This window comes from Cygnus atratus, chromosome 1 (genome assembly GCF_013377495.2).
Source record: "Cygnus atratus isolate AKBS03 ecotype Queensland, Australia chromosome 1, CAtr_DNAZoo_HiC_assembly, whole genome shotgun sequence".
Taxonomy (NCBI): Eukaryota; Metazoa; Chordata; class Aves; order Anseriformes; family Anatidae; genus Cygnus; species Cygnus atratus.
In genome coordinates, this window is record NC_066362.1 from 163239598 (window position 1) to 163254603 (window position 15006).

Below are 15006 nucleotides of genomic sequence, written 5' to 3' on the forward strand. Positions count from 1 at the left end.
ATGTTCTTCCCTGAGCTTTTTCTATCAAGTAGCATTGACCAATAGACAGGATTCTGGGCTAGATGTGTCTTTCATCTGAGGCAGCATGACTGTCCTTATATTCTTGTGTTTATAAGCCTGAGGCTTTACTCTGTTTTGAATCACTTCTCATGAGGAAATGGATGAAGTAAATGTTAAAGATTTATTTATTTATTTATTTATTTGGAGTACAGGCAAAACATTGTCATTCACGTGTGGAAAGTCAGCATACTTGATACCAAAAGAAGAAAAGAGCAAGCTGGGGAGAGAAGAGGCATTTCACAGCTGAGATGGCTTTTGTAAAACAATACTCAGTGGCAGGAGAAAAAATCCAACAATGTGTGCAGATGCAAGAACAATCAACAGAATCAGAGAAATATTACATAAATTACAGACATGACAATATCAAAGAATCAGAAGACGACTGACCTGCAACAATCTTTAGAGAAGATGAGAGACAATGGCAAAAACAGTCCAGTTTGTCCTTCCATGCCATTCCCGCACTTCTGCTACATATTTCACCACTGTCCACAAAGACCAGAATAAGCATTTGTAGCAGAGTTCCTGTGTTTCTGTTTCAACTGCAGGCAGTCATCCTACCTGAGATATTCTTTCGATATGTGAAAGGTCTCCCCATCAGAGATAGAACTGTCAAAAGAAGAGCTACCAATCTTCTGCAGTATCACTAGGACAGATGTTCAGTAAGGATGCTTGGTTGTCAGCAGGCAAAATAGGATGACCCATTTTGTCATGGGAAGTGGCCAAATATGAGAATTAGACACCTATTTAGGGATTTATGAGAGACTGCACACTGATTTCTGTGACATCAATGGCTGCCAGTTAGAAATAACAAGGGGAAAATGTATATCTGAATTTCTTTCCCTTAGGTATACTATATATACTATATATGGTAGTTCTATATCAGAATTTCAATTGGCCACAAAACTTTTTTTTTTGTATGTGTTTTTGTTGTTGTTTTAATATATAGCTCTTAATAAAGAAGAAGACCAGGTATTCCACAATCCTCCCAGTCTGAGGATATGAATTCATAGGTAGGTACACCTTAATTGTGCCCTTCAAACAAACTTCAGAAGGAAAGGTGTGAATCCATGCACTCACTTAATATAGACCTATGGAGTAGACAATCATCTTGGGGTGACACTGCAGGCGGGGTTCACCTAGAATCTGGCTTTTTCACCACTGAGCAGGAACTTTAAGACCAGGATTAATGTATAACATGGTTATCTGCTTTATCTACTAGACTAATACGTAACGGCTGGGAGGTATCATACTCAGCAGAGTCCAAATGAAAAAGTGACAGCCTGAACTGGTCTCACAAATCAGGTTCTCATGGGAGCCTCCCTCTCTTACTGTCATTCTGAAGTGTTGATAGACACAAGGCAGAACTTTAAAAAGTCATCCCTGTTAAAAATGAAAAATAAAATAATGTGACTTAAAATTAGAATATGACTTACATTTAGAAAAAAATACTTTTTGAATGCTTAGTTTTCATAGCTGACTTTGCACAGAGACTGTTCAAAACTGATGTAATCTGGGAAGCACATCAAAAAGAACACTGGTATCAAAATGCTACAGCGCAAATTTTTGTGTTTATTGACAAAAAACAGGAGAACAATTGCTAAATTGCAGAAGATGCAGTGTCAGTAACAACCTCCATGGTCCTCTGCCTTGCATCAGAATGCATTGGAAACTAGGATGTAACAACTCGGAAACAGTGAGCAAAATTGCTAATAGATCCATCAGAACATGGAGCTGAGATTGCAGGACAGTTAGAATGTACTCAAGTTAGAATTCAACCAGGATCATACTGGAATATTTAAGCATTATATATTTATGTACATATTAGACAGATACAATCTGTCTATTGTACTACCTAAGCATCTTAAAATAATCATAATTAAAAAAAAAAAAAAAAGTCTTTGCCATTTACTATAGCAAGTCTATTAAAAGTCTATCTTGGGGGCTGTATGGAATTTCTCTTTCTTCTGCTACTTTGCTTAAAAGCACTATCAGGCCTTAGTTGCTATAGCATTGTCAGAACTCCAGGTACTCTGCAGACAATCCTGAAAGACTGAAAAATTCCAAACAGTTTTTATGTACCAAAACGTATTTTTATATGGGCAGAAATATCAACAACTGTTGTTTGACAGGGCATTCTTAATAAAAAGAAGTTTCCAGGACACAAAAGTTTTGACATGCTTCTGACAACACAGAGCATGTACTGGACAGTCACTGCTTCTAGATACTCTTTAAAGTCACTTGTTTGGAGAAAAGAGGAACACTTGCGGAAAAGCGATTGTGATCACCTCTACCAACTCAGATTTATTTATTTATTTATTTATTTACTTATTTATTCAGAATTCTCCCTGCCAAGGACTACTTAAGATTAATGAAAAAGAGAGTGAAATTAACAACATAATATTTAATTTAAGATGTAAGAAGAATCACAGCCATTGTTAATGAAGATCTTAGTTTTGAGAGCCAAACCCAAGTTCCATAGTTCATAATCACAGAGAAAATGAAACTACAGATGGTATAAAGGCAGTCAAGCAGTAGAATTTAGGAAGAACTATGTTGCATACTGCCATGGTAATGTCCAGTCTGGCATAATGTCCTGTATTTATACCACTTTTAAGAGAAAAGCAAGTTCTTCAGAGTAGAATGCAAAGAGATGTGGTTTGAATATATACTTGTGTGTATGTGTAAGTTATTAGCTGCATAGACAATCTAAATACTGTAAAGAGAGATGGAGATAGAGGGAGAAATTAGTGACTACTGCTGTTTTCCACAGTCTCAAGAAAATATAAACTCACTGACCTATATATTCAGATCTTTTCTTTTTAGTTTTTTTCTTTTTTTGTTGTTCTTTATATTATTCTTGTCACAAATGCAGTTGCTAGTGGACCTCAAGATTCAACACATCTGACTGCTGATTTTTTGTTTAGAACCTTCCAGAACAATTTCTCTGCTTCTCATTTGTTATCAACCACAACAGAAGCCATGTGCAAGTTCAGTTCTGTTGCAGATCGTCTATCTGTGCACAACAGCTTTCTGTTACTTTCATTACCTTCATCCTCTTGGTACACCTGGTATTGAGTCCACATCCTTTGGATTAAATGTTAGAGGTATTGTCATCATGACATAAAAGATGGATCAATATGATTTTTTAAAATAAATAGGTGTATGAAGCTAAGTTTTAATTGCGAGTTTTCGAGTAGAAGAAACTACCTTGCTTTCTTTTGTTGTAATGGGTTTATACCCAAAAGAAAAGATATGCTGGTTTATACAGACATTGTAGACATTTAATGGGCTAAATATATTCACGTTATTTGGGTTGGGTCTAAGGCAGCAGCAGCTCATTTCTATTAAGATATTTTGGGACTGATGATGGCCAAGGGAAAAGGAAGCATTTATAGGTTTACTTGGTTAGGCTGGGATTAGCAGCCTATGTATGTTTCTATCTGAACTAATTGCCTCTATAGACAAAAAAAAAAAAAAAAAAAAAAAAAGGCTTCTAGAGAGTGATTCACCACTCATGAAAGTAGATGTCTAAATAGGTCAGATAATGAATTGAGCTCTATAAATGTCTGGTGCTCTCCATTACCTAAAAATCTAGACAATTAACATATGCGTAAATGCCAAAATACAAAACGTCTCAGGCTGGCTGAGAGGCATCTCACCTATAATAAATTCCTTCAGGTAGAGATTCAGGAAAGCATCCATTCTAGAAAATTACTTAAATGCATGTCTAAAATGTAACTTCTTCACTCTCATCAGCTGGCCATTCTTGTACTAAGCTCACATACCCAGCTTTGTTAACTTTACTGAAACTGAAACCAACTTTACTGAAACCAAAACTGAACACAGTACTAGAGGTGCGGCCTCACCAGAGCCGAGTACAGGGGGACAGTCACTTCCCTAGACATGCTGGCCACACTGTTTCTTATACAAACCAAGATGCTGTTGGCCTTCTTGGCCACCTGAGCACACTGCTGGCTCATATTCAGCCGGCTATCAACCTGTACTCCCAGGTCCTTCTCGGCCAGGCAGCTTTCCAACCACTCATCTCCCAGCCTGTAGCTCTGCTTGGGGTTCTTGCGCCCCAGGTGCAGGACCCGGCACTTGGCCTTGTTGAACTTCATACAGTTGGCCTCAGCCCATCGGTCCAGCCTATCCAGATCCTCCTGCAGAGCCTTCCTTCCCTCGAGCAGATCGACATACGCACCTAACTTGGTGTTGTCTGCAGACTTACTGAGGGTGCACTCAATCCCCTCATCCAGATCATCGATAAAGATATTAAAAAGGACTGGCCCTAGTACTGGGCCCTGGGGAACTCCACTAGTGACCGGCCTCCAACTGGATTTGACTCCATTCACCACAACTCTTTGGGCCCGGCCATCCAGCCAGTTTTTAACCCAACGAAGCGAACGCCAGTCCAAGCCATGAGCAGCCAGTTTCTTGAGGAGAATGTTGTGGGAAACCGTATCAAAAGCCTTACTGAAGTCAAGGTAGACCACATCCACAGCCTTCCCCTCATCCACCAAGCGCGTCACTTTGTCATAGAAGGAGATCAGGTTCGTCAAGCAGGACCTACCTTTCATAAACCCATGCTGACTGGGCCTGATCGTCTGGTTGCCCTGCAAGTGCCGCGTGATGACCCTCAAGATAATCTGCTCCATGAGCTTCCCTGGCACTGAGGTCAAGCTAACAGGCCTATAGTTCCCCAGATCTACGCTCCAGCCGTTCTTGTAGATGGGCATCACGTTTGCTAGCCGCCAGTCGACTGGGACCTCCCCTGGTAGCCAGAACTGCCAATAAATGATGGAAAGTGGCTTGGCCAGCTCCACCGCCAGTTCGCTCAGTACCCTCGGGTGGATCCCATCTGGCCCCACTGACTTGCATACATCCAAGTGCTGTAGCAGGTCGCCAACCATTTCCTCATGGATTGCGAGGGCCACATCCTGCTCCCCATCCCCTTCTACCAGCTCAGGGTACTGGGTATCCAGAGAACAACTGGTCTTGCTGCTAAAGATTGAGGCAAAGAAGGCATTAAGCACCTCAGCCTTTTCCTCATCTTTTGTAACTAAATTTCCCCCCGCATCCAGTAAAGGATGGAGATTCTCCTTAGTCCTTCTTTTTGTGTTGATATATTTGTAAAAACATTTTTTGTTATCTTTAACGGCAGTAACCAGATTGAGCTCCAGATGAGCTTTGTCCTTTCTAATTTTGTCCCTGCACAGCCTCGCAACATCCTTATAGTCCTCCTGAGTGGCCCGCCCTCTTTTCCAAAGATTATAAACCCTCTTTTTTCTCCTAAGCTCGAGCCACAACTCTGTTCAGCCAGGCTGGTCTTCTTCCACGCCGGCTCGTCTTTGGGCGTGTGGGGACAGATCGCTCCTGAGCCATTAAGATTTCCTTCTTGAAGAGTGCCCAGCCTTCCTGGACTCTTCTGCCCTTCAGAACCACCTCCCAAGGGACTCTGCCAACCAGTGTCCTGAACAGCTCAAAGTCAGCCCTCCGGAAGTCCAATACAGCGGTTTTACTGGTCCCCTTCCTGACTTCGCCAAGAATAGAGAACTCTAGCATTTTGTGGTCACTCTGCCCAAGACAGCTCCCGACCACCACATCTCCCACCAGTCCGTCACTGTTTGTGAACAGAAGGTCTAGTGGGGCACCTCCCCTGGTAGGCTCACTAACCAGCTGCGTCAGGAAGCTACCTTTCACGCTCTCCAGAAACCTCCTAGACTGCTTTCTCTGGGCTCTGTTGTGCTTCCAGCATATGTCTGGGAAGTTGAAGTCCCCCACGAGAACAAGCGCTGATGATTTCGCAACTTCTGCCAGCTGCCTGTAGAACTCCTCATCTGTCTCCTTGTCCTGGTTCAGCGGTCTATAACAGACCCCGACCAGGATGCTTGCCTTGTTGGTCTTCCCGCTGATCCTAACCCATAGGGACTCAACCATATCATTCCCAGCCTCAAGTTCCACAACATCAAAACACTCTCTAATATAGAGAGCCGCACCACCACCCCTTCTGTGCTGCCTGTCCCTTCTGAAGAGCCTATAGCCAGACATTGCAGCACCCCAGTCATGAGAGTGGTCCCACCACATTTCCCTGATGGCAACCAAGTCATAGCCTGCCTGCTGCACGATGGCTTCCAGCTCCTCTTGTTTGTTACCCATGCCATGTGCATTAGTGTAGATGCACTTCAGTTGGGCCATTGCCTTCTCCCCCGGCCTTGCCATTGTTCCCCCCGGCACAGCTCCAACAAGCCTTATTTCAGCCCCATCCCCCTTCTTACCTAGTTTAAAGCCCTCTCAATGAGCCCTGCCAGCTCCTGGGCTAGGATCCATTTTCCCCTTAGAGATAGGTGGGACCCTTCTGCGGCCATCAGGTCGGGTGCCGAGTAAAGCGCCCCATGGTCAAAAAAAACAAAATTTCTGTGTTGGCACCAGCCTCTGAGCCACGTGTTAATCAGGTGGGCTTTCCGTGTCCTCTCTGTACCCCTCCATGCCACTGTAGGGAAAGATGAAAACACCACCTGTAAAACACCACCTCATGATTCTTTGGATTTTAGCACATTATTTTTATGTGCATTTTTGGATTATTTTAGTTTAGTGCATAATTTGCTTATACTGAACAATAGAAAACAAAACTTTCAAGAAAACACTCAGGTTAAAAGACAAATGAACCTAAGCAATTCAGTTTTTATTTCCTTTGGTTACAGGTGTGTGGTACCTTCAAGAATATTGAAGCAATGGCATATTTGTGTTTACATATATCCTCATAGCTTTTTGTTTGAAGAAACCCCTCTTTGCTTGCTTTTTGCATTCTATTGTCTTGATTTTGTGTGTCACTCTCTTATTTTTTTCATTCTCTGACTAACTGGAAATCGATTTCTTTCTGAGTAGGATGGTTATTTCTGTGTTGTTTAGCTAAGTATTTCATCTGATATTTGATTTAAAAAAAAAATTTCTTTGCTGCTGGTTTGTCTTTACTGTGTAGTGCTATACTGATTCTTGGTAGGCTTCCTATGCATTGATTAATTGCAATAAATAAAATGACAGTATTTATTGTAAGAAGGAACACGCATACATATATTTCCTGTATATTAGTAATTTGACTCTTTTGTTCTCTTTCTCCCTCTAAATGCAATTACATCACAAAATTGATTTTGTTCTTTCTAAGTGCAGAAGAATAGTGAAACAAAAATCTACATTTAAGGGGTATCCTAATTACTTCTTACAGGTGAGACAAGGTTTTTAGCATTTGGAAGAAAAAAAAAATATTTTTTCAGTCTGCACAACACAAATATTATGTATCATGAATCTCATAAAATGGCTGTTCTTGTTGCATGCAATCCAACCAAAAAATTATTTGTGACAGTGTGTAAAAATGTTTAAAACCATTTCTTTGAGGAGAATCTGAGAAAATCTTTTTTTTTTTTTTTTTTTTTCCAAGTTGGTAATTTTTCTCATTTCATTTGGGAGGGAGTCTTCTGAGTGTATAATAGATATATACAATAAAGAGCAGCAAGACACAATGTCTCTTCAACTGAAGTGAAAAATCTCATTTATCTAATCACACATTCCTATTATATTTTCATTATGCCAAAGAGCACTGGTTCATCTGATCTAAGACTGGGGGAAGGGATATTAAAATAAGTGATGAAAAAGGAGAAGTTATTCACTTAATTCCCTTGCCTGGCAAGGTTTCAAGAGGCCATCATATGCTGTGAGAATTGCAAGACTGCAGAGCTAGCTATAGGAGGGATAGAAGTGGATATGTTTTAGTACTCTGTGATGGCATCTTTATCTCTTGAGGACATAACACAAGCTACTGCCTAATATTGTGGAAGGCTGTACATTTGATCATAATCAAGACCAAAGAGGCTTCTCAGCTGGCTGATAAGTAGATATCTTTGCCAGTCTGCTGCATCAGGACACAATGCTTACTTTGCAGATATTTACATCATTATTGACAATTCAGACCAATTTGTGACTATTCAGGGACCTCTGTGTTGGGACCTGCCAGCAGCTGTCCTCAGTCATCGAAAATAATTACCAATAGCTGCAACTGCAAACAGCATTGTCCTTTTTTGTTACCTTCACTTAGGGGTTCTCTGCTGTTAAATATCCAGCAGCACTTGTTACCGCTGACTTGACCTGCCAAGTTACCTTTTTTCTTAATTTAAAATATCTTCTTCAACATATATTTTGTCAAATAACTAGGAAAGTCAAAATGGTATTTTAAGAGAAAAATGTAGAGAGAAGACAGCATGAAAATAGAAAGGAATGTATATGAAAAAATACAGTTAATGAGTATTTGGGATCAAGCATCAAAATACCACTGGAAAAATACAACTGCAGCCTTTAGCACTAAAAAAAAATAATAACAATAAATAGTAGAATTAATTGGAAGATGAATTTTCCATTTCACAGTAACTTTCACATTCCAGAATGTGCTCATCATAAAAATGTGTGAGGTACTGAAATTTCAAATTATTTCCTGTCATACAAAACCTAAAATATTTTTTATTCAGTTACTTCAAATAATCCTATTACAAATAATTACTTTGATAACGCCAAAATGTTTTATTTACAAAAAGCATAACCCTATCATCTGAAATAGGTATAACTATATTCAAAACTCCATTTTGGTTTTGATCTATTTGGAATCTTCTCATGGATTGCAAAAGATATTCTAATGTAATAACTTAGAACAGCTCCCTCAAAAATGTTTAGATCATCTCTTAACTGATACTGTACATGAAGCAATCGAAGAAGGAAAGAGTGCTTCCTAGATACAGTAGCATGCATCCACAACTTCAATTATGAATTGCATGTTTCAGATATCCCTCCATGGTAATATTCACAACCCAGCAGAGCTAGCAATCTAAATCACAGAGCATAACATAAAGGAAAAGCAAGTTGATAGAAAAACATCCTGCAATTTTAGTAAACAGCATGTGCACAGCTTTCATTTACAGCATGGAGGGCATTCAGTAAATGCTGATTAGCTTCTTCATAAGCTCCAGAAGCCTATTGAGTTTGACATGACTTTTCCCCATATCTATAAATACTGTTTCAGAGGACTTTGGCAAAAAAAGCAATAGGCAACCTTAGCTCTCATATTATTTAGCGGTGTGGATTGGGTTGGTTTACCATTTGTTTTTAGATTTGGCTTATGTAGTGAACCTGTGTGGATGGTCCCTAGAGTAGGACATGGGAGGATTCTTCTAAAGAATATGACCTCCAAAGCTGCCTAACAAACAATATCACATACCTCACTTCTCTTTCCTCCTTATTTATTTATTTATTTATTTTTCAATTTATCATGTTAGGTTAAATGCTGAACTTGCCAGGCATTTGGGAAATGAACTGCTATCATAAAGAAGGGTTGGGCTGTTAATGGAGTTTGATCATGAAAACCAGCAAAAGAACTGGAGATGTATATATGCGTTCCCCTTATGAAGCATAAAGGGAATGGGTGGCTGATTGTGTTCTCGGTGTGATAACCTCTACTGACAGCAGAGGTAGGAAGAAATTTCTGGATCAGCCAGGATTTAAGCGAAGGTCCTAAATAAATAAGATGCACTTAGGTCTCCTCCAAATCTCTTTGAGAATCTTTCCCTTACTGCCTCTACTATTCTCTGTTTCAATGTGTCATTTGTATTATTCAAATATCACTATTCTCCTTATAAATGAGGTCACAGTATGCACACTTTGAGGAAAATCAGCTCTCTTTTTTTCCCAATACATACACTTCTTGGTCACCATTTGAGTTTTTCACTTGTGAAACTGTAATAGGGCATATGGACTAAAGACCATTTCTGAACCTGTGCCATCCTGCAAAGTCAGGCAAAGTCAGCGCTCAGCCGTGACTGTTAGTACTGTTTTCAGTTTCACTCTCTTTAACACTGAATTTGCCATGTTTTTCTGACCAAAATAAAATAAAATAAAATAAATGGAAAAGGGAAAAGACTTACTGGAACTCACAGATGCACTCAGTTTTTTTGAATGTGGGTGATGAAATTAGAATATGAAGTTATTCCTGCTGCAGACTCTGCTTAGAATAGTTAGCAAAAGTCTGTGACTAGCTTCAGTCCTTGAGGTATCTAATAAAAATAATTGAAAATCTTCATAGCCAGATTTGAGTACAGCCAGTCCTCAATGGGTACAATCAAAGTTGTGCATTTAATTTTAATATGCTTCAGGTCACTGCTCAGAATTGTCTTTTATAAGAACACCACTTCCAATTTCCTTTTCTAGTAGCTATACAAAGCTTTTTTCCAATACCTGGAAACACATGATCTCCTATGTGGCATCAAAGTAAATAAACTTTCTTGTTTCTTCTGCTCTGCCCAATTTAGTTCTCCAGTCAATTTTATGATTTTTTAATATGTATATTTTTTTTTTCTGAAAAGATTGTCTTGGTCCCCCAAAACCTTCCCAAGTCTTTGTTTTACTTTTGTTTTCAAATCAGTCATTTGTGGAATGATTTGCATGTTTTAGGATCTGTCTTGACACCCGTTTCTGATAGATTTCTCCACAAACATGAGAGTCCTTCTTACGTAAATGACACTTGGCTTTGTGCACTCTCCATTTCTTATCCCTGACAGTCTGTGCAGCTCAAACAAGCTGGCATGTTCTCAATCTGTGGCGCCCAACTGAGATTATGATTTTTGTAACACTTGTTAATGTCAGTGGCATTTAGAAGTTTCTACACTGAGCTATGAAATAATTCAGATACAGAGAAAATACTCAGAATAGGCATTTGAAAAGAGTGCCTGCAGACAAAAAATGTTAAACATCCACTGTTCTGAACCTTCCCATTTAAGAGGATTTTGCCAAACAAATCTGATGCTCCCAGCATGAGAGTAGGGCCACTGGCCAGATCTCTTTGGATCTCCGAGCTGGTTAAGAAGATATAATACTTCCAGGATGATGTTGGTGCCAGTTCCAGATTCTTTACCTGTGACCATTGAAACCCAGTTTCACCCCTCCCTTCTCACACCCTTGAAAAATTGTATATTTATTATGCTGGTTCTTTAATTTTCTACTTATGGTCCTTGATGTGATGTACTGACACTTATTCTTTGTCCTTATTCTATCCCACTGGGGCTCTAAGAACTATCAATTTATCGCAAAACAGGTTTTAAACAAAGAAAAAAGGAGTCTTTAACTCTGTTCTACTTTACCTCCTTTTTATGACAACACTGCAGTGAAAAGGCAGAAGAAGGGATCCATAGGATATGGAGCTTGCCCTTATAAGTTTGTTACACAAAAGGCAACTTAGCATCAAGTATTTTTTGTTTCTCTTCTTCATCACCTTTGATTAATTATAATAGAGAAGCTGCTTTTCAGTGATTCACCTTTTTACCTTAAGCCTTGACCGCAAATAAAAGCAGAACCTACATTGACTGGGCATGAAATTTGGAAGAGGATAAAACAGCATTTGAAAAAGAAGGGTGATGAAGGAACCCTGCAGCTACTTCAAACATGTAAGGGGAAATGTATGTTAAGGTCTGTTCTAAATACCTTACAACTTTGTAGCTGGTATCTCATAAATTGTAACATGCTACTTTCAGTATTCGATCACCCAAAATAGTAGGTATATGACAACCCTGGATCTCCCACCACACCAAAATTATTTTAGAGTGTTTGTTGACCTGGATTTCTCTTCTGGTAGGTGTGCAACCATAGGGTTATACTCAGCACCATTTGTGACCATGAAGCAAAGACAATATTAAGTAAGAGAATGCTTGATTTTTTTTTTTTTTTTTTCTGTACTTGAAGCATAATCAGTATGAATGTTAGGTGTATTAGGAAGGATTTTATTTATTTTTTTTAAGAATACTGTTTCACTGATAGCTTTCTTGAAACAATATTATGCAAGTAGATCTTGATACTAATATCAGAAAATCCCGAACAAACACTGACATTTCTTGAGGCATACCTGAACTAGGCCATCAAATTTATTTGACTACCACAAATCACAGCTGTTATTTCTGAGTAATACAGTACCATGCAGAACAAATGCAAGCTTTGGTCCTGGAAATCATATACCTATATCAGACCACTATTGCACTTTAAACAAGAAGCCTACCTTCTCTGCAGGGCTAATTAGTCTGAGTTCAGCATTGTGTTCCTTTGATCATATTGTCTTATGTCATTGGGTTATCTAGTGTTTTCTTATGCATTGGTCTCTATAGTGTAAACATAATCAGTCAACAACTAAGTTATTGCTTATTAACCAGGTGCAGAGCATTAAATCCAAGGACATTTCTTGTCAGGTCCAGCACTCCAGATTACCTGTTGTTGGAAGCATCTTTGATTTGAGTTTTTACTGCTTAGGCTGTTGTTTCAGTGGGGTGTTCATAGTGTGTTATGAGCTAAGTTCCCTGCTGCTACTAAGTCCTGTCCTGCTTTCCTCTTCTGCTCATCTTATGCCACCGCAGATGCTCTCTGGATCTTTGGTGAGCTGACTAATCTTATTAACCTCTCTTAAAATTATTCCATCAATAACAGAACAACAACAAGAAGTAGGTAGCTTCTGATAGGTCACCAAGCCAAATCAGTCTGACGAGTTACATATCTAGCAAAAACAAGAGCAGGACCACTTAGCTGTTACCAAGCGAGAAGAGTGGTAGGAACACGAAGGGGTGAATGAGTCCATCTCCCTCTTTTGGGGGTTGTTGTTAGACTAGATTTATTCCTTGAGTAACCATGACCTAAGCAGATAAAGTAAGTGGAACTCAGGGAAAAAATGTTGCGTAACTGTGCTAAGCATATATATGCAAAAACTAGAGGTCATGGTTCCATGCTGCTGTTCTCTGACCTTTGTGTTTGGCAGAAGTAAATTCATTTTAGCAGAGTCCAAATGGCCACCCTGGAAACCATAACTCCTGAGTTATGAGTGCATTAAATCAGATCTTTAGATGATCCACCTAAAACAAAATGTCCTTTCAAGTCTTTTTTTTTTTTTTTTAATAAACAGGAAAAAAATCTCCATACCATATGTACAACTGAGACATAGTAACTGTAAGGGAATTTCTCTCTGTGGTGGACAGAAAGGGGAAAGGATGAGTTGACCTGAGCAGAAACCCATCAGGCCAAGCATGGGCATGTAACTCTGCACAGTATTTCTAATATAAGAGAACCCATAGGAGGGTATTTTTGTGATAAGAAGTGAAGATTTGGGGAATTTATTGTAGACTAAAAAACATACAGTAAATGGTGGCCTTGTCTAAAAAGCAGTATTTTTATCTCTGACTATGAATAACTGTAGTATTTAATGTACATAAATATTTGATGATTAACTTTGGTTAAGAGCTATGCTATCTTTTTTCATATCATCAATTCAAGCTCTGAAACAATAGCTTGGACAGAACACTAAGGACTCAATTGTGCCTTGAAGGCACGGCGCCACATTGGGGATAGTGCAGAGACACATCACCTCAGCAAGAGCTCCAGGAGGGGTTGTGCCTCAGGCAAGCACTCTGCCTCCTGGAGCTCTTGGGGAGTGTGGCTAAAGCACTCCATTTGTACAGGGTGCCACATGTACTCCCCTCCAAATGCAGCCAGCTCTCCTGGCCTCGGAAGACCCACCAGAGTCACAGACTTTCAGCCTCATGACCTTGCCTTGCTTTCTGTGAAATAACATCACAATCAAAGGCCCTAGCACTCGAAACCTGTCTAAGGGAGCCACCATGAAGTCAAGTCATTGTACTCCACATTTGGCTATGGGAAAGCCCTTTATGGCAACTCCTTTGCAATCCAGCATAGCAGGAAACTTTTAAGTGTCTGAAGGGCATTTCTATACTGTCTGGATACTCTGCACCTTCCGTGGCAGCAAGCCTGCCTAGCAGAAGGATGGTTGTTTCTTTGCAAATAGCCTAGAGGAGAAAAAAATGGTCATGTGTCTTAAAATTGCTCTAGTCTGCATGATGTTTTACGACTTCAGCTCACCTACAGTAGAGAAGTTGATGGAAATATCAAGGACTCTCATGAAGTCCGCTCCCTGCCAGGAAAATGGTGAGTAGAGAGGTTCATACACCTCTGCTCTGCAGGCTTGAACACACAGTCTCACTCTTAGTCCCTGAAAATAGCATGCAATGTTTATATACATTATATTATGTAGAGGTGACAAGAATTCTTGTGTCAAGAGAATATGTTTGTCTCTGGAGAAGATGCTCAATGGTTGTGTAGTACAGTAGTATACTGCCAAATGTAAGAATAAATAAAATTGGTGGAAAAAAAAATGGAACTCGTTACTTGCTTGCTGTTTAAAAGGTGCCAGGGATGTCAGAAACTTTTTTTTTTTTTTTTTTTTTTTTTTTTACTGTTCATAGTGCGCTTCCTTTTAGCCCTTGTTTTGGAAAGTTGTTAAGACACCTATGAAATTTTATGCTGCTGCTATTCTGCGTGGCTGTCAAAGTGATCTGGTTGTCAGTGGGACACCTTAGTGAGTTACTGTGGTTATAGTATCCTGCCAGATAACTGCACTTAAATTGTTAAATTGTTCTTACCTAGTTCTTAAATCCATTCTCTCCTGGGCCATAGAACTTATTGTTTATTAACCTCCTTGTTAGAAAACGACTAATGACTAACTTGAACCACATGGTAACAGCCTAAACCCATTCCTTTTTCCACTAAACCCTATGGAGATGAAAAATAGTTGGCTTGTTCTTTTTCACATAATCTCACTTTAAAACAAAACCAAAAACAATAATCCCCCCCCCCCAAAAAAAAAAAGCTTAAAATGTAATCCCACCTCCTCTCAGGATTTGTGTAGACTGAACAACCTGATTATGTCAACTTTTTCTTCTGTTCCCTGTTTTCTTGCAGTCTGATTATCCTTGTTCTTTGAACTGCTTCCAGATATTGTGAATTTTCACTGAGGCACATTGACCACTATAAAACAGCCAAAGAGCTACCAAAGATGAATAAAATAGATTGATTTGGGTT